Source organism: Gorilla gorilla, chromosome 2, assembly GCF_029281585.2.
Source record: "Gorilla gorilla gorilla isolate KB3781 chromosome 2, NHGRI_mGorGor1-v2.1_pri, whole genome shotgun sequence".
NCBI classification, from domain to species: domain Eukaryota; kingdom Metazoa; phylum Chordata; class Mammalia; order Primates; family Hominidae; genus Gorilla; species Gorilla gorilla.
The window spans coordinates 24,021,681-24,042,623 of record NC_086017.1 but is presented as its reverse complement, the minus strand read 5'-3'; the positions used below and the strand labels follow the sequence as shown (position 1 = coordinate 24,042,623).

Here is a 20,943-nt window from a genome sequence, read left to right as displayed (position 1 = left end):
GGTTAAGCTAGTAATACTGATTTGGGAGCTGTTGACTTACAGGAGGCATTTAAAACCTGTGTGCCTCAGAATGAACATCACCAAGGGAGTGATTGTGGTCAGAGAAGCAGAGACCCAGGCCTGAACCTGGGAGCCCCCAGCATTCAGTGGTCGAGGCAGTCAGGAGACACCAGCAAAGGAGACTGGGAAGGAGTGGCTGGCGAGGGAGGAGAAGCAGAGGAGCGGTCTGCAAGGGGAAGAGAAGGCTTCAGGAAGGTGGGGCCCACAGCTGTGTCTACTGCCGCTGATGGGCCAAGAGAGAATGAGGAGTGACTGTAGTCCCTGGGATTCAGCCACTTGGAGGCGCATAGCTGGCCTTGACAAAATATTTTGGTTGTGTAGTGGGTACAAAAGCCTGATTTTGTGACTGTGATGAGAGCAATAGGAGACAAGGGGCATGAATGATTCTTTTGAAAACTTTTATTATCAAGAGGAGCAAGGAAATGAGGACCTAGGTGGAGGGGGTTGTGGGGTCAAGAGGGAAAACAGCACTCAAAGTTTCTGAAAATGCTGGCCCTCTTCACACCTCATGTTTCCATCAGCCAGGGACCTGTGGGCTTCTGGCCACGTCCCCTCTTGCCCTCCCTCCTTATCACAACTTCACTGCCACCATCTATCTGCCTTGGAGAACTTCAGGGCCCATCTCAACATTTCTGTGCAGTTTAGTTGGGAGAAAGATATTAATCAGATAAACACACCAGTAAATATAGGAAGGCGACTTATTATAAGCATAAAATGGAAAAGCAGAGTGTCCTTTGAAGGAGAATCATAGAGGGAAATGGTCAATATGAGGGGGCTTGGGGGAAGTCTCTCCAAGGAAATGGCTTGAAAGCTAAAATCTGAAGGATGAGTAATAATTCATCAAATGACAAATGATGGGAAGGGTGTTCATAAAATGTGGAACACCTGATTCTGTCACTATTCGGGGTGCCACTGTGTAACCCACACAGACCTAGGGGGACTGAACAAAGGGAGTGAATGCGGGAATAAAAGACAAGAGACAAAATAGTGTATTTGGAAGAAGGGGTCAGGGGGCACTTTGCCTCTAGCAGACAAGGGCCCTGAGCTTTACACAGCCCTCCATATTTATTAGGCAAAAGAGATAGTGAGAAGTGGGGTGGAAGAAGAGGTCAGCTGCTCAGTCCAGAGTAGGCTTGCAAGACTGCATTCCTCGAACAACAGGCTCTAGATGTCACAGTAGATAACCTCAGTGCCAGGGAGTGATTGCCTCCAGCAAACCTTCTGTCGGCAGGAGCAGTTGTGAGTTTGCCCACATCCTGCATTCATGATAAACAGTTTGCTGTTTGATCATATAGCCTCCAGTGGAATGCCGAATCCCACGGGCCTTCGGCTCCCTGCATATCCCCCTTTCTGTTTATGAATTAATTGAAAGAACGTAAGGCCAGGCTGGGCAGCTTTCATTCTCCGATTGGCAGTCCATCTGATTTTACAGACTATAAACAGAAGACAGAGACAAAACAACATTATTCCAAGAACCACATAAAAGATGTAACTGTGGTGTGTTAGATAGTTCCAAGGGTTGAGGCTCTCCAGGCCTTGCTGGAATCCGGTCCAGTCTTCTAAAGAAGGCTCAAATTCTTGAGTTTGCCTATTTAAATCAAGAATTTTGTTTTGTAATTCACCAATATCAAAGGTGATGTTGGATGTGAAAGCTCCCTGAAAATGGGCTTCCACAAGGTCCCACGGATACTCACTTTGGTTATATTCTAAGTTGGTTACACAAATATGAGTGTGAGTAAAATGACAACACAATTGTTGCTGCAATTGCAAGCTTTGTTCTTGTTCCCCTAACCATAGAACCATGGATTTCAACATTACCACTTCAGTTTGTAACTCAGTGTTAATTTTATTCTGAAGTAGCCACGCTTGGCTGGCTGTGCATGTCCAGTTCTCCATGTACTAAGCTGTTTGAATAGAACTATGCAAAGCTACAGAAGATATCACAACAGAAGTTATTAGTGTGATCAAGGAAACAATAGCAAAAATTATCATGCCTAAGGTTCTATGGACACAATGAGTTAGCTGAGTTAGAAGAAGTTTTACAAAATGCAAAGCAGGTGTGGCAGCCCAAGGCTCAGACAGATTAACGGGAATCCATAGCCCAGAGATGAGACCTAAAATCAACAAAGTAGAGATATTACATGTTTGCAATGGGCTACGATTAATGCAGTGATATAACTGGCAAGATTTATAGGTCAATTGGGTATTGTTTACCTAGAGCTGGTCCTTCTTAGCTGCCAAAAAGACATAAGGATTAAAAACACAAACTGTAAATTGAGTGGTGATACTCTTTACAAATGTAACATTAGAACTGTGTCGTGACTCTGGTTGGCCTTCTCTCCGTCTTTGCACTCAGGCTTAGCTGACTCATAGCTTGTATCAGAGGGACTGGGCCCATGGTTGGCCACCCTGGGTTCCTCCAGTCTCCCATTCCATAGTCACACGCACCTTGAGGGCACCCACACGGTTTGTCCATCTCCTGTAAAAACACAAGCATGCCTTCTTCCCCTCATCAGTAAATCCACTGGACCTTTCCATTTTCCTTTTTCCGGCGTTTTCCATAACACTTTTGGATAAACTTTCCTCTTTTCCTCTAACACTTGCCAATGTCTTTCTGCTGGAGTCTTACCATCCATACCAGCAGTCAAAAAATTTAAAGTAAATAAGGCTAAATGTAGTTTTGATTAAGGTGGTAGTTGGCCTCCTATACCCCCTTTTTGTTTTTTCAGCATGCATTGTAATATTTGACGTGCCTATTCTATAATGCCTTGTCCTCTAGGATTATAAGGAATTCCTGTTTTTTGGGTTATAGCCCAAAGCTGTAAGAAATTTTGAAAAGCATGACTAGATTGAGTGGGTCCCTTGTCAGTTTTTAATTGTTTAGGTAGCCCCATATGAGCAAATGATGACAGTGTAGCTGTACATGAACAGCTGTCTCACCTGTTTGGCATGTAGCATGCAGCATATGAGAATAAGTGAAACAAATTAAGCAGTTCTGGGTCTAGTGTACTTTTAACTGTAGAAGCTTTTATGCAATGGGCTACATTTACAACATAAGCTGAATTACAGACAATGTTGACAGGATCTGAAGCTGTAAGCTGTAAAACCTGAATGACTACAATTAGCTCTGAGCGTTGAGCTAAAGCACCAGAGGTCATTATTGTTTGAGTGTGTTTAGGTCCATAGATAGTGGCATGACCTTTGGAAGAGCCATCAGTAAAATAAGTCTGTCCACCTGGAATAGGCATGTGATGAGTAATCACAAGAAGAATGAAAGAATGGATTTTATAAAATTGTAAAATTTTGTCTAAGGGGTAGTGGTTATCTATAGCACCCACGAAATCTGCAAAAGAGTTTGCCAGGCAGTCACCATTTCCCAAGTTGTGGCTTGTTGCTGGGAGTCTAAAGGAACAATAATTTTGTCAGGATCATATCCCAGAAGCATTTTTGACCTACGCTTGCCCATAGATGCAATTTGTGTAATTAAAGAAAGAGAAACTTGCAAGGTTTTGACTGTTTGATTAGGTAGAAAGAGCCATTTTAATGGTAAGACAGTGGGTGGAGGAGAAATATCAATGACCCCTGTCAGAAATCCTGACATCTTAGCCCTTTTCTATCTGTTTTTCCAGTTACTGATACCGGGTTAGGATTTCATTGTAGAAACCTCCCCAAACCTTTTCCACTCTGATATCCCATGTTCTTCTACATTTTAAATCCTGAGTTATCAAAGTTTTCCTTTGTAAGTCTCCCATCCCATGCTGTAAGTAAGTCTCGACCTCATAAATTGATGGCTATATTTGCAACATAAAGCTGAAAAGTACATGACTGTCCATCTGGACTGAGACGAGGTAAAATCTCAGCACTCTGTTGAACACGTTGAGCTGTTTCTACTCCCACTAAGGATGTAGAAGTTAATTGCAAGGGCCAGGATGGGGGCAATTGTCTTTAGATATTACTGACACATCAGTTCCCGTATCCATAAGCCCATAAGATTTCTTTCCTTTAATTTGTACTACACAGGTGGGTCTATTAGAGGCTATGGGTTGGGATAGATAGATTTCCCATGTAGTTGTGCTCCATTTCTCCTTTCATGGAGAGGGCTGTAATTTGCAGGGAACAAGCAATAATTGAGCATTATATCCTCCAGGTTCAAAAACCCAAAGATCTTGTGACAATAAAACTACTTGAATTTCTCCTTCATAATCAGAGTCAGCAACTCCTGGGACTACAGTAATGACCTGCAAGTTAAGCCGGCTTTTGCCTAAAATTAGTCCTGTGTATCCTGTTGGTAAAGGTCCCCAAATACCAGTGGGAACTTTGATAGGTTTGTCTCCACCAACTAACGTTACCTGTTCTCTGACTGCGAGATCTAATCCTGCACTTCCTGGTGTTCCTGGGGGGAAGGAATCAATGTACCTCCGGGAACCCAACCCTGAAACAGGGTTGAGGTTTGGGCTGGGAATGCCCTCATTGTTTGTGGGGCTGGGGTCCAGGCCCCCATCTCATTTCCCGACAGGGGTGTGCCAATCTGATGAAATTTTGAGCAGCACTGATTAGCCCAGTGATTTCCTTTGTTACAGCAAGGACAAAGTCCTGGCATTGTTTCCGCTGTGGGGCAGGGTGGGGGAACTGCATTGTAAGATCCTTTCTCTCCTGAGATCTGGTGGCATTCCTTTTTTAAATGTCCAGTTTTTCCACAATTATTTTCCCATTTTAGGGTTTGACCCTTGGCTCCTTTTAGATTTGTCAACTACTAAACTAGCCATTGCTTCAGCTAACATTGAAGACCAATGAAGCTCAGTTCCTACATCTTGACAAGTTCTGAGAAAATTTCCCATGTTTTTTGTATATCTCACAGGTGCCAGTGCACATTTACAATCTGCGTTTGCATTACGCATAGAGGTCCTAAGGGCTCTCCAGCTATGGCAGCAGAGCATAAAATTCTTTGTATTGGGGTTTCTATTTCTGCTACCAAAGGAGGCGGTACAGATGTTTCTGCAATTGGAGGAGGGAGTATAGGTCAATTCTTATCTTCCCTCTCCTGTTTTTTATTTTCAATTGGAGCTGTGGGTGGGGCAACATATTCTTTCAGATTTAGATTCAGCCTGCTCTCCTGCAGAATAATAAGGAGATAATGTCAGAAGTACAGTATGAACTAAACTCCAAGTGAAGAAAACAGAAGAATCAACTTTAAGACGTTTTTGATGAGCCCGTTTTAATCCTTCTCGTGCTCTGTCCCAATTTTCCACATCAAGAGTGCCTGCCTGGGGAAACCATGGGTTATGCATAGTAACATTTTGTGGCTTCTGCAGGAGGTTAGTTAGTGCCTGTGAATTAACCCGAGCTCCAGACTGTCTCAACAGAACTTTAAGCAACTGCACATAATGTTTTTCTTCAACAGACAAATTCTTCCCCTTGTTACCCTGATTCAGAAAACTTCCGGTTCCCAGCACTTCTTTAAAGCACTACTCCCAGTACCTCCTTAGGGCACTGACCTTATATCCGCTGCTGGCAGACCCGTCCCGGCATCCCTGTTCACCTTTCAATTTCAGTTCCTCTGCTCCGGCAGACCTTCTTCGTTCATGTCCTCATAGTCCCTGTGTTCGGACTGTTGCCTGTTCAAGTGCCACTTGTAGCCTGCATGGACCTAGGGGGACTGAACCAAGGGGGCGAACCTGGGAATAAAAGACAAGAGACAAAAGAGTATATTTGGAAGAAGGGGTCAGGGGGCACCTTGCCTCTAGCGGACAAGGGCCCTCAGCTTTACATAGCCCTCCATATTTATTAGGCAAAAGAGATAGTGAGAAGGGGGGTGGAAGAAGGGGTCAGCTGCTCAGTCCAGAGTAGGTTTGCAAGACTGCATTCCTCGAACAAGAGGCTCTAGATGTCACCATAGATAACCTCAGTACCAGGGAGTGATTGCCTCCAGCAAACCTTCTGTCGGCAGGAGCAGTCGTGAGTTTGCCCACATCCTGCATTCATGATAAACAGTTTGCTGTTTGATCATATAGCCTCCAGTGGAATGCCAAGTTGGTCATTTCCCATGGGCCTTTGGCTCCCTGCAATAAAACTAGGAGCAGTGATTGAGGACAGGACTGGAGGCAGGCTGGGCTCAGATACTGCAGGGTCTGATAGACTGTGTTAGGAGGCTTTTGTTGTTATTACTCATTCCAAGTACAATGGGCAGCAATTCAGTGAGCAAATTGTTATGTCTGTAGAAATGGCCCATTTTTCTGTGCTTGAAAAGGAAGGAAAACAGTCAGAAGCAAGACACTAGGCTTCCTCGAGGGAAGGAGGAGAGACGTGGGGCATCTTATCCTGGGCTCCCCAAGAAGCAGACCTTCAGTCATGGATTTGAGTGCAAGTAGTTTATTTCATGCCAATCAGTACTGTAGGGGAGTGTGAACCAAGACAGAATGCAAGAAGGCAAGAAAGGAATTGTTAACATACAAGCTACCCCCGTGAGTACGTGGAGCCAGTGGAGGACACAATGATATCCTGACGTCCTCCATGACATCTTATCTGAGGTTGGGCTGGTCGAGGGCTGCAGTTGGGGATATGGCATTAGTACTCTAGGCACTTCTAGGCTGCCATGCCTGTGGTTACAGCAGGCTCCAGCAGCCAGAGGAAGCCCTTGGCAAAGAGATGCATGTGTTGGGATATAGAAGTCAGGCCAGCTTGTGTGGGAATGCTGAGACCTGGGGGATACTGCTTTCCCATATTAAGTCCACTCCCTCCTGATACTGCTTCTTTTAGGATTTTGCCTGTCACAATTTCTACAAAGAAGTTAAGAAAGAGGGTTTGTGAAACAAGCTACAGACCCCATCATTACCATAAATTCTAAGGTCATCATTGGTGTTCATTGTCCCTGTGTGTTACTACTCATTCTGCATAGCCCTCATACTTGACCACCACTCCTGCATATGAGCTTGCTGGTCTGCTGAGGTAACTGGGTCATCATCCCTAGAGGTTTGAAGCCCTGGTCACTGTGCACTGGGCAGACTATCATTGCTGCAATTGCCCATAAGTGTTGTCATTGGGCTGTGAAACACCAAAATGAGCCCCACTGAATCCCCTGAGCTTTGGGGCATCCTCTTCTCTGACCCCATTATCTAGCAGCAGTGCTATTTCCTCATGATAGGCAGAATCTGATATTCCTACAAGTGTAAGAACTCCTTTCTTTGCCTACTACTCTGTTGGCATGAGAAATCTAAAATGACAAGGAGCAGCTACAGCTTTAGGCATCCCTGGGATAAGTATCTTCTCCCCATCAACCCCAGACATGCTGAGGGACCAGCATTACTGGTCCAGTGGAGCCTAAAGTTAAAGGTATTCTTGAGATGAGTCACTGTGTACAATGGTGATGGGGCCACTTCTATTTCCACTGCTTGTTTCCCATGTAGTCTATCTGATGGGGCTCCAGCTCCATATAATGTCTGCTGTTTTGAAGTGCACGTTGCTTCTCAAAAGTCAGCATCCCAAAAGTGAAAATGGCAGAATAGGGAACTACAAAAGCCCATCCCTCCACAAAAGGAGAAAATAAACTGGCAAAAGCAGTCAGAATCAACTTTATTGGAAATTGGGAAACTAACTAAAAGTTTACAGCAACCAAGACAATATTTAATCAAGAAAAAAACAAAAAACCACCAGAATCTTGATAATAGAGCTTCATGGTATTTAAATTACCCTGGCTCAGCAATGGCCTTGAAGATAACAACCAACAACCCATATTCCTTGTATAGGCTCCTAGTACATAAGGGACAGAATCGACCTAATTTCCAAATAACTGTGGTTGTTTGTTTTGACCTGTCTTGTGGCTCCCTGAAGAATTGACTCATTGCTGAGATCTCCAAGGGCTAAGGCAGCTACTCAAGGGGAATTTGTTGAAAATTTTAAAAGGCAAATGTAACAGCTGCTGCCACTTGGGGCAATAGATAACAGTTGGGACAAACTAAAGACAAACCAAAAGGTTGGGAAAAAGGAACGGGGATTAAAACACATTGGGAAATAAAGGCTTTGAAAAGCTCTCACATATTTGTGGAAATCTAGAAGCCTGCTTGCATGCCCAGAACTGGGTGCATGCTCAGGAAAGACCTGAGAAGTTTTCACTTCTGGCTGACCTCAAGGCTCTCCACAAGGAGGAAGTGAAGACTAAGGCAGAGTGGTAAAGTGCTTCTCCAAGTGTTGAAGGTATACTCCAGCACGCACATAGAGTCCATTTGCTGACACCGAGAGATTTTATTTTCTTTTTTTGTTCCAGGCAAAGAATACACGTCTGTATTTAAATCACCAGCTGACCACTAGACTAACAAAACAAAGACTTCAGTGGCTATATACAACAACAAATAAAGTCTTTTCAAAATTAATTAAGGAAAGAGAACTAAGCAATCAAACAACAACAATCACAAAAAGCAGCTGCAATAAACCCTGGTGGGAGGAAGATGATTTCCAGATGTGCCATATCATAATATTCAAAATGTTCAGCTTTCAACAAAAAATTATGAGTCATGCAATGAAACAAGAAAGTGTAGCCCATACACAGGAAATAAAGAAATAATAGAAAGAGTTCTTGAGGAAGACAAGACATTGAACTTACTAAACAGAATATAAACCAACTATTTAAAATATACCCAAAGAGCTAAAGGAAACTATGTACAAAAAACTAAAGGAAATAATGAGAATTATATTTCAAAAAAATAGAGATTACCGATGATATGATAGAAATTGTAAGGGGAACCAAGGAGAAAATCTAAAGTTGAAAACTACAATAATTAAAATAATGTTTTTTCAGAGAGATTCAACAGCATATTTGAATAAGTAGAAGAAAGAATCAGCAATCTTGAAGAAAGGTCAATTGAGATTACTCAGTATGAGGAGCAGAAAGGAAAAAAATAAAGAAAAATGAATGAAGCCTAAGACACCTGAGGTACACTTTCAAGAGTACCTAGGAGTTTCAGAAGGAGAGGAGAGGAAAGAAAAGGAGAGGAGAGGAGAGAGAGAGAGAAATAATAGTTGAAGTAATAAAGGCCAAAATTTGCCAAATTTGATCAAAGACATGAATATACACATCCAAGGACCTCAAGTCTCAGTGAAACACTTCATAATCAAACTGTTGAAAACCAAAGACAGAATCCTGAAAGCAGCAGAAGAGAGGTGATTCATCACATACAAGGCATCCTTAATAAGAAATATAGCTGGTTTTTTATCAGAAACGAAGGAGGCCAGAAGACAGTGGAATGACTTACTCAAAATATTGAAAGAATAAAATGGTTAACCAATACTTTTATACCCAGGAAAAATATTCTTCAAAAATGAAAGAGAAATGAAGACATTTCCAGATAAAGAAAAACTGAGAGAGTTCATTGCTCGTAGACCTGCCATGCAAGAAGTGTAAAGGAGGTCGTTCAGACTGAAATGAAAGGACACTAAAAAGTAACTTGAATCTACATGGAGAAATGAAGAACACCAGTATAGGTAATCATGTAAATAAATAGAAAAGTCAGTATAAAGGCATTTGTGGTTTGTAACTCCTCTTTTTTTCTATATGATTTCAAAAATAACTACATAAACAAATAATAATAAATATACATTGATGGGCACATGATGCATAAAGATGTAACCGATGACAATAACAACATAAACAGATGGGAGAACAAAATACAGAAGTAATGTTTATTATACTATTGAAATTAGTTGGTACTAATTTGAACTTATCTAATTGTTATAAATTAATTGTAATCCCCAGGCAACCACTAAGAAAATAACTAAAAAGTATATAGTAAAATAAACGAGAAGGAAATCAAAATGGTGTATGGAAAATATTTATCTAACATAAAAGAAGGCAGCAATGAAATGAAATTGAGGGACAAAAAATATGAGATATAGAAAAAATAGCAAAATGGCAGGAGTAAGGCCTTCTCCATCAGCAATTACATTAAATGTAAATGGTTTAAACTCTACAATTAAATGACAGATTTTTCAGAATGGATTAAACAAACAAACTATGATCAAACTCTACACTGTCTCCAGGGACATGAATTGAATGAAAGTGAGAGAACAGAAAAAGGCAACACATGCAAATAGTAACCGAAAGAGAGTTGAAGTGGCTATACTGATATCAGACAAAACAGACTTTAAGGCATAAATTGTCACAAGAGACAAAGAAGGACACTATATAATGAAAAAAGGGTCAATCCATCAAGGATATATACAAATTACAAACATATATCCACCCCAAAAAAGAGACCCAAAATATATAAAGCAAAAACTGACAGAATTGAAGGAAGAAATAGACAGCTCGACATATTCTAGATATTTCAACACCTCACTTTCAATAATGGATAGAAAAACTAGATGAAAGATAAAGAAATAGGAGACTTGAACAAGTTTATAGTGTTATAACTATAACACTATAATTATAGTTATAGTTATAAACCAACAAGACCTACCACATATACAAAACACCCAAGGACAACAAAGTACATATTCTTCTCAAGTGCACATGAAACATTCTCCAGGTAGAACATATGTTAGGTCACAAAACAAGTTTTAATAAATTTTAAGATTGAAATCATAAAATGTATATTCTCCAATCTCAATGGGATGAAATTAGAAATGAATAACAGAAGAAAAACTGGAAATTTCACAAGTATGTGGAAATTTAAAAACACACTCTTAAATGACCAATGGCTCAATAAAAAATCACAAGGGTAATTAAAAAATACTCTGAGATAAATGAAAATAAAAACAATAAAAAATTATGGGATGCAGTGAGAGCAGTGTGCAGAGGGATATATATAGCTGTAAATGCCTACGTTAAAGAAGAAAGATCTCAAATAATCTAACTTTATACCTTAAGGAAGCAGAAAAAGAAGAGCAAACTAAATCAAAGCAAGCAGGAGGGAAATAATGAAGATAAAAGCAGAGATATACGAAATGGAGTAGAAACAATAAAGAGAATCAATGAAATTAAAAGTTGGTTCCTTGAAAAGGTGTTTTAAAATTGACAAACCTTTAGCTAGATTACCTAAGCAAAAACAGAGAAGACTCACATTACTCAAAAAGCAGAAATAAAAGTGGAGACATTACCAATGACCTTACAGAAATAAAAGAGTATAAGCAAATAATATGAATAATTGTCCACCAACAAATTAGAAAACCCAGATAAAATGGACAAATTCCTAGAAACATACAGACTACCAAAATTAACTCAAGAAGAAATAGAAATGCTGAATAGACCTATAACAAGTAAAGAGATGAAATTAGTAATCAAAGAACTTTTAACAAAGAAAATCTCAGGACCAAACAGCTTCATTGGTGAATTCTACCAAATGTTTAAAGAAGAATTAGCATGAATGTTTCTCAACTCTTTCAAAAAATAGAAGAGGCGGAAACACTATTTAACTCATTTTATGAGGCCAAAATTACTCTGATACCAAAGTCACACACAGACATAACAAGAAAAAAAGTAGAGGCTCATATTCTATGAATATAGATGTAAAGATCTTCAACAGAATACTAGCAAACTGATTCTAGCAGCATGTTAAAAGAAGTATACCCTGGCCAGGTGCGGTGGCTCATGCCTGTAATCCCAGCACTTTGGGAGGCCAGGGCAGGTGGATCACAAGGTCAGGAGATCGAGACCATCCTGGCTAACAGGGTGAAACCCCGTCTCTACTAAAAATACAAAAAATTAGCCGGGCGTGGTGGTGGGCACCTGTAGTCCCAGCTACTCGGGAGGCTGAGGCAGGAGAATGGCGTGAACCTGGGAGGTGGAGCTTAAAGTGAGCCGAGATTGCCCCACTGTACTCCAGCCTGGGTGACAGACAGAGACTCCGTCTCAAAAAAAAAAAGTATGTATATATACCCCATACCAAGTAGAATTTATCCCAGAAATGCAAGGGTGGTTCAACATACAAAAATCAGTCAACACAGTACACCATATTAATAGATGAAGTTAAAAAAAAAAATGCCAGTGATAATTGATGCAGAAAAGGATTTGACAAAACCCAACACCCTTTTCTGTTAAACAAACAAATAAACAAAAAACACTCAGCGATCTGGGAATAGAAAAGAAATCCTTCAACATGATTAAGGGCACCTATGAAAAATCCAGAGTTAACATTAGATTTAATGGGAAAACTACAGAATGGGAAAAAATATCTGCAGACCACTTACCTAATAAGAGATTAATATCCAGGATACACAAGGAACTAAAACTCAATAACGACAAAACAACTCAATTAAAAAATGAGCTAAGGGCTGTTTGCTGTGGCTCACGCCTGTAATCCCAGTACTTTGGGAGGCCAAGGCGGGTGGATCATGACGTCAGGAGTTAGAGACCAGCCTGGCCAACATAGTGAAACCCTGTCTCTACTAAAAATACAAAAAATTAGCTGGGTGTGGTGGCATGTGCCTGTAATCCCAGCTACTCAGGAGGCCGAGGCAGGAGAATCACTTGAACCTGGGAAGTGGAGATTGCAGTGAGCTGAGATCACGCCATTGCACTCCAATCTGGGCGACAGTGTGAGACTCCATCTCAAAAAAAAAAAAAAAAAAAAAGAGCTAAGTACTCAAATAGACATTTCAGGAAGATATAGAAATGGCCAATAAGCACACAAAAGATGCTTATCTTCATTAATCATTGGAGAAACGTCAATCAAAACTACCACGAGGCTGGGCACGATGGCTCATGCCTGTAATCCCAACATTTTGGGAGGCCAAGGTGGGCCAATTGCTTAATCCCAGGGCTCAAGATCAACCTGGGTAACATGGCAAAACCCTGTCTCTACAAAAAAAATGCAAAAATTAGCTGTGCATGGTGATGTGCACCTATAGTTCCAGCTATAGGTGCCAGGGCAGGAGGACCACTCGAGCCGAGGAGTTTGAGGCTGCGGTGAGCTGTGATTGTGCCACTGCTCTCCAGTCTGGGTGACAGAGTGAGACCTTGTCAAAAAAAAAGGAAAGAAAGAGAGGGAGAGAGGAAGGAAGGAAGGGAGGGAGGGAGGGAAGGAGGAAGGAAAGGAAGGAAGGAAGGAAGAAAGGAAGGAAGGAAAAGGAAGGAAGGAAAAGGAAGGAAGGAAGGAAGGAAGGAAGGAGGGAGGGAGGGAGGGAGGGAGGGAGGGAGTGTGAGATATCACTGCCCAGCCCCTAGAATGGCTATGATTTTAAAAACAAAAAATAACAAATGTTAGCAAAGATGTTGAGAAACTGGAGGGAGGAATGTAAAATGGTGCCGCTGCTGGGAAAAAGAGTTTGGCTATTCTTCAAAAAGTTAAACAGAATTACTATATGAGCCAGCCATTCTGCTCCTAAGTACATACCCCAAATAACTGAAGACAGGTGTTCAAAGAAAAAGTTCTACAAGAATTTCATAGCAGCACTATTCACAACAGCCAAATGAATAAACATAATATTGTATATCCACACAATAGGACATTATTCAGACATAAGAAGGAATGAAGTACTGATTCATACTTCAACTTGGATAAAGACATTTTGCTAAGGGAAAGAAGACAGACACAAAAGGCCATGGCTCATATGATCTCATTTATATGAAGTGTCCAGAACAGGTGAATCTATACAGACAGAAAGCAAATTAGCTGTTTTCAGGGGCTGAGGAGAGGGGAAAATAGGAATGACTGCTGGATGAGTCTAAGGTGTCTTTTGAATGAATGAAAATGTTCTGGAATTAGATAGTGGTGATGGTTGCACTATCCTGTGAATGCGCTAAAAGTCACTGAATTGTATATTTTAAAATGGCTAAAATGGTGAATTTTATGTTATACAAATTTTACCTCAATAAAAAACAGTATAGCATGCCAACCTTGCCAGGTATCTCCCCTAGGCAGGCTCCTTAGCTGTGCTTCTAGCAAAGATCCAGCAAGCAGCTTCTGCTGATGCCTTCCTTGGAAAAACCTGTCTGTTCTGTGGCTATGTGCCCATTTTCATACAGCTTTTGCCATGCACTGGGTCCCTTGGTGTAAGAAGAGGTGATACGGAATCCTAGGAAGGTAAATGAGATCCTTTGTGAGTTCTCAGACGGTGGTGCTGGTCAATGCACTGTTGGTGGGAAAGTCAACGAGGAGAAGCGGGGCCAAATGGCCTGAACTGTGAAGGCCTGAAGGGATAAGGCCAGGTGTCAACAGCGCATATTTCAAAAAAAGAAGTTCGAAGTCAAGAAAATTTTCCCGGCCACACACGGTGGCTCACGCTCGTAATCCCAGCATTTTGGGAGGCCGAGGAGGGGGGATCACGAGGTCAGGAGATCGAGACTCATCCCGGCTAACACGGTGAAACCCCGTCTCTACTAAAAAAAATTTCAAAAAATTAGCCGGGGGTGGTGGCAGGCCCCTGTAGTCCCAGCTACTCGCGAGGCTGAGGCAGGAGAATGGTGTGAACCGGGGAGGCAGAGCTTGCAGTGAGCCGAGATCGAGCCACTGCACTCCAGCCTGGGCAACAGAGCGAGAGTCCATCTCAAAAAAAGAAAGAAAGAAAGAAGGAAAGAAAGAAAGAAAGAAGGAAGGAAAGAAAGAAAGAAAGAAAGAAAGAAAGAAAGAAGGAAAGAAAGAAAGAAGGAAAGAAGGAAAGAAAGAAAGAAAGAAAGAAAGAAAGAAAGAGAAAAAAAAGAAAAAAGAAAAATTTTCTGAGATGTCCTAGGCCATGCAAGCACTTTTGGGGTGGGGCCCCTGGAAAAACAACATGACTTTCCACCTCTGTTAAAAGCCAAAGCCTCTGTTTTCCGTGCAGGATCGTGATCAGTTTACATATATTGTCTCTATTGATTCTTTCAGCAACTCTTTGGGATACATGTCCTCATTGTGCAAATGGGAGAATTGTTTCCTGTAAAGCTAAGTAACTAGCGTGTGATCGCAGGGCTGAGAGGTGGAGGTGTCTGTGAACAGGGCTGCTGCTTTCCGTGATCCATGCTCTTTCTGCAATGAAGTTTGGCCGATACACGGCAAGTCGGCCACCAATGACTGCTCCGGGGCTCCTGGCAGACATTATTAATCAATCACAGCTTCTTTTCCCTCCGAGTCTAGACTTAGCTTTACCATCCTCTGCAAAACAGCCCTCGGGCAGCCACTATTAACCATAACTGGCACATCAGATGAAAAATCCTCTGCCATCCCAGCATCACACACGAGTCTGTCTCCCTATATCTGAACTGGCATGTCCTGAATCTGCCTTTAAGACAACAGAAGAGTCCAAGTCAATGCAAAAGACCGCTGTAGAGGATGTAGCCATTTCTTGCCAGAGGCCTAAATGAAGTGTGGTTTTGAGAGCCCGGCGAACAGTGGGCCAGTTGAAGACGAACGGACAAGTCAGGAAACTGAAAGAAGGCAGGAGACCAGGGTCCCAGCCCCCTGTCTGCTTCATCACCAGAACCAGCCAATCAGTGCCAGTAATTGGAAGGGGCACATGACCTGGGCTGGGCCAACCATAATGAATCCTGGGGCTTTGGTTGGCGTTTCGGTAATGAGGTGGGTGACTGAGATGCAGAATGTCCACTAGGGGCTGCTGCGCCATCCTGTCACCACGAGGGGAACGAGGGGAGCATCTGACTGAGAACGGAGTCAATAGCAGGTGAGCAGAGCCAAGGGACGGAGCAAGACCGATTCTTGGTGGCATAGCCTGCGCTCCTGAATGCAGCCATGTCTACAGTCAGCTCCCGCTGCTCTTTTTTTTTCTTAAGCCAGTTTGAGGTTTTATTTTGTTGTTGTTAATTGCTAATGAAAAAGTCCTTGATACTGTCATCTATTTGTCTCCCTTAACTGTTCTTTGCCTTAATTTTCCTTAAAAATTATGCCCTTGGCCCAGTGCAGTGTCTCACACCTGTAATCCCAGCACTTTGGGATGCTGAGGAGGGAGGATTGTTTTTGAGGCCAGGGGTTTGAGACCAGCTTGGGCAACATAGTGAGGCCTGTCTCTACAAAAAGTAGACACACACATACACACACACACACACACACACACACAATTAGCCAGGTGTGGTGGCACACATCTGTAGGCCCAGCTGCTTGGGATGCTGAAACTGGAGGATTGCTCAAGCTCAGGAGGTCAAGGTTGCAGTGAGCCATCATTATGTTGTTGCATACCAGCCTGAGTGACAGAGCCAGACCCTGTCTCAAGAAAATAAAAAAATGCCCTTCATCATTGTGAACTGAGCATCTCTCCCTTATCTTTACCCAAATTATTACCCCCTTCTCTGCTCTTCCTGCTGCATGCCAGCCTAAAGGACCTCCTGGGCTACCTGCTCCAGCCACCCCTACCGCCACTTCAGGTTTATGACAGGAAGCCACCAGGTGAGCCTCTCAGTGTCTTTTAGAAAACCTCCTTCTATGTCAGGAACTTTGTATTTATTACCCCATGTTCCCTATGAAGAAATCATGGCATAAGCTCCTCTGAGAGAGCAGTGCCAGGAAAATGTAGGTGCCATTATTATCCCATTTTCACAGTGGGAAGCTGGGGCCCTGAGAGATTACGTTTCTTGTCTAAGGTCATGAAGTTGTTCTGTGGGGCAGGATTTAAACCCAGAGTTTCACCATTGCAGTATCCTGTCCCATTCAGTGAGGGGCCACCATCGCTGTAGTCAAGCAACCACTCCAGCGGGCTGACGTGTGATGGCCTTTTTGTCGCTGACCACCCGCCCTTCCCGCCTTCCCATCTTCCAGCTACCCCAAATCTTCTTTATAAGAAGTCATCTACAGCTGGAGAAGAGGGAGGGTGGCCATGTTCAGCCCCTGTGCTCTCAAATGCAGGCGTGAAAACAGTCACCTGGGATGACTTGAAGTGAACTTGCTCCACAGTTATCTTTTTCAGCACACTTGGCTTCAGAATCAGCAAAACCTGGTGCAATAAAACCTGGGTCAATCTGCACTTTACTATCCTGCTATCTCTGTTAACAACCATTTGACAGTCCTACCTGGGAGGTGTGGCTGAGAGGAATCGTGAACCTGGAGTTAAGACATACATCCCAGGCCTGGCCTATGGACAACTTCTGGCTGCTTTTTCTCTTTCCTCCGCTGATCATCACTTTCTACATCTGTAAAATTGGGAGGTGGAGAGGTGGGGTCTGATAAGAGTTTTATTTCCCAAAGAATTTTCCATAAATTGAAAAAGAAAGAAAACATAGAAGGCTTCCCCCTCCTGGGCCAGTAATTTTGGGAATATGGTGTAGAACAAAGTTAAATAAAAGTATATTTCCTACAGGACTTCTTGGAAACCTCAGTCTGCCCTTACGCATTGTGGGTCCTAACAGGGAGGTAGACCACGTAGCACTTCCCACACTTCCGCAACAAAGGAAACCTTCCTGGGTACAGTATCCTGTGGCTGTGTGGTGTGAAAAAGACTTTGGGAAAAGTTAGATGTGGTCATCTGTAGGATCCCTTTCAGCTCTGAGAAGTTAAAACTCAAAGTGCATTATTTTGACTTAGGGCTCTGTGAGATGCTGAACTATATGTCCTGAATGATGAACAACCACAAAAATCATGGTCAGTAAAGTTAGATGAAGTTCACTTGTAATTGTAGAATTGTAGTTGCTGTGTGGCATGGATGGTAATGACCCAACAAACAGGCCTTGGGCCTTGCTGGGCAACAGGGGGCTATGCAGTAAGCCATCCTCACAACTCCTTTTTTGGAAATCTGAGGATATATAGATGACCCTTTCCACACCCCCAAAGCCTAGGTTGAATATAAAGTCAGAAACTCATGGCTTAAGGAAGGTGCCTTAGAGACTCTGTGTTGCAAAATCAAAAAGGCTTTGAACTTTTGGAGAAGGACCAGACACAGAAAAACAAAGGTCTGTTGCTGTCCGTGTTGTCTGCAGGAAAGACAAAAAGCAAAATGAGCTGACAAGCATCTCTGTCAATCCTCCTGAGGAAGAAATCAGTTCCACAGCAGCCCTGATTACTAATTACAAAAATGTGCATAATGTCATTGACACTCTACTTGGGGAGTTTTCTTTATTGTTTTATTTTGGTGAGTACAGAAAGTACCCATAGAAGAGAAATTAATGGATTCACTCTTGACTGAAGTCCTCCAAGTCAATTTTCCCTCAAAATTGAATTTTCCCATGAGAGTTCCCAGGAAGCAGAGGGGTATAGGGCAAAGAGTGTGGCTTTGGAGTCAGACATTTATTCAACAAATGTGTATTTCAGTGGCCACTATGTGCCAACCACTGAGAATACAGCAGCAAACAAGAGTCAGAAATCCCAGCTGGGTGCAGTGGCTCACGCCAGTAATCTCAGCACTTTGGGAGGCTGAGGTGGGAGGATCACTTGAGTCCAGGAGTTCAAGGCCAGCCTGGGCAACATAGTGAGCTCCCATCTCTACAAAAAATTTTAAAAATTAACCAGGTGTGTTGGTTCATACCTGTAGTCCTAGCTACTTGGGAGGTTGAGGCTGAGGTGTGAAGCTTGCTTAAGCCCAGGAGTTTGAGGCTACACTGAGCTGTGGTCGTGCCACTGCACTTTAGCCTGGGCCACAGAGCTAGACCTTGTCTAAAATTTTTTTTTAAAAAGTCTCTATCCTAACAGAGCTGCCACCCTGGCTCTGTTGCTCATCAGCTGTGTGAGCTTAGACAAGTCACTTGATCTCTCTGAGCCTTAGCTCGTTACAGCATGGTCACAGGATTGTTGGGAAAGCTAAATGTCAGATCTTATTTGTAGCATGTCTGGCCCAGGGCCTGGCACATAACCAGCCTTCTAGAAATGGTAGTTGGAATTCCAACTCTTGTAGCCAGAGGAGGAAAAGGGAGTTTAGATGGTTTCAGAGGGCTTCTCTCCAAAGGCTGAGCCTTTAAGGGAGGTATAGGATGAGCAGGGGCATCTGAGAACAACAGTATACCTCCATGAATAAAGCCTCGCTTTTGCTCTCTGCACCTCACCTGACCCTCCACTCTCTCTCAAGTTCACCAGCATAGACAGGTGCTGGGCTGCTGACCCCTAGGCCCCAGGCCCCTGTCCAGTTGACTGTGTTTTCACACAGAGCCAGCTTCCGAGTCACAAGGTCAACCCCACCTGCCCTGGCCTCCTGGGTCCCCTCCAAGGTTGCAGACATGCCTCCATCCCAGCCTGGGGCAGACATCCCTGCCAGGCACACAGAGGCCATCAGGAGGCAGGTGGGACAGATCTGTTCCCACTATACCCAAGAGCAGCTCAGTCATATCCCTGGGAGGCTGAAGACAGGGGCTCTGTGCTTGGCCTGCCACTCTCTTGCCTCCTGCCGTGAGCTGCTTACCTATGCCCTCTGAGTCCAGTTCTCCCTCTGTAGACAAAAGGGGTTTGATCAGACCACCCTATGGTCAGTCCCCCAGCTTCATCATTCTGCAAGGTCCAACTGCTCCTCACACAAAACGACTGGCAGAAATTTGGAACCAGTCAAACCTCAGTTTGCTCAGTGTTATCTCCACTGTATGAGCTCGGTTTTTCTGTCTGCAAAAGAGTGGGGTTTATAATCCCCACTTTTAAATCAAGACTATTGACACACTGGAAGGAACATGGGTCTTGAGTCAGATAGGCTTGAGTGTGAATACTGGCTCTGCCATTTGCAAGGCAACTCACTTACTCTCTCTAGTGAAACTGAAGCCTCAGTTTCTTCATCTACAATAGGCCTGTAGTATCTCCCTTGAAGAATTGTTGAGGTAAATGAAGCAAGCTATGCATCACACCTGCACATAGCAGAGGATTAAGGCTGGGGAGCTGTGATTATTGTGGTTGTAATTTACTCTAAAATGAGGGCCTGGCTAAGCTGATACCATCCGCAATTTCTACCGCTGTGCTCACCCTCTCTGGGTTTTTGGTGCTGGGGTTCCTCCAGTCTCTCCTCAGTAACAGAGCTTCCTGTGGCTGAAAGCTACATCCAGAGGGATTCCGGGGGCTCCCAGGATTCCTTTCAGGCTACAGAGTCCATGGTCCATGCAACCCTTCCTGTTGAAAGTTATATTCTCAAATACATATGATGTGTCCTCAAACATATAATAGCCTCCCTCCCTGGTTCTCCTGGCTCGTGTGCTGTAGCAGACAAAAATCCCTTCTGTGTGTCATTCCAGTCTCACATTTTCTCACCCCACAGAGCCCTTTGTCCCTGCGCACTGCTGCACAGCTTGGATTGTCTATTCAGAAGAGGATGTGGCACCAAAATGGACTAGAATCTCTGAATCTTAAGGTTGGAGGAAAGTGAGTGGTACTTAGTTGAACCCCTCTTCTGATTGAACTTTCTCTACCCCACCTTTTGACGAGGGTTTATTCACTCTATTCTTACTTTCAAGGAAGGGGAACTCACTAAAGAGAAAGGTGGGGCATGTCATCACCCACATAGTTGCCAGTTAGCTGACTGGCTTTCTTGGAAAAATGACATTCAACAGCGACAGAAAAGCTTCTATCATGGGCAAGCCATCTGGGAATAATAGCTCCAAAGAACAATACTGTTTTCTTGTCCACCCCCTCCTCAACTCTGCACTTTGTGGTCACAAAAAAATGAAGATATGACATTTTTTTCTCTAGAATAACACAACTTTGTTAATGTGTCTCTTTTATTCACCCACCCACTAAACATTCCCGTAAGGAATCTACTTCATATGCCCACAGAGAATGCATTTCAATTCCCAACATAATGAGCCAGCTTCCAGAAGGAGGAGGAGAAGCATTTAGAGGCACAGATAAATCATACCCTCCGCCAAATACCCTTTTCCACCTTCCAACGGGGAGCTCAGAGCCATCCTAGGATGTGACTCAGTGGGGAACATTGTTTTCATTGTGCAGCTTCAGAAACTGAGGCACAGAGAGGTGAAGGTCACCCAAAAAATGTGAGGCGCGAGCATGCACTAAATCCCAGGAATCTAAGACCTCCCAGCATAGTAATCCAGCCCCTAGGATGAATGTT

The 20,943-nt window shown here is 43.1% G+C and overlaps 1 long non-coding RNA gene across 1 annotated transcript; it reads right to left on the bottom strand.

Annotated features, from left to right (window-relative positions):
- Nucleotides 1-1,048: 1,048 nt before the first annotated feature.
- Nucleotides 1,049-5,729, bottom strand: LOC134758035 (uncharacterized). Its single transcript, XR_010132768.1, has 2 exons — nucleotides 5,556-5,729; nucleotides 1,049-1,493 (listed from the first exon to the last, which is right to left on the bottom strand). It is a non-coding gene; the product is annotated as an uncharacterized lncRNA (long non-coding RNA).
- Nucleotides 5,730-20,943: the final 15,214 nt, after the last annotated feature.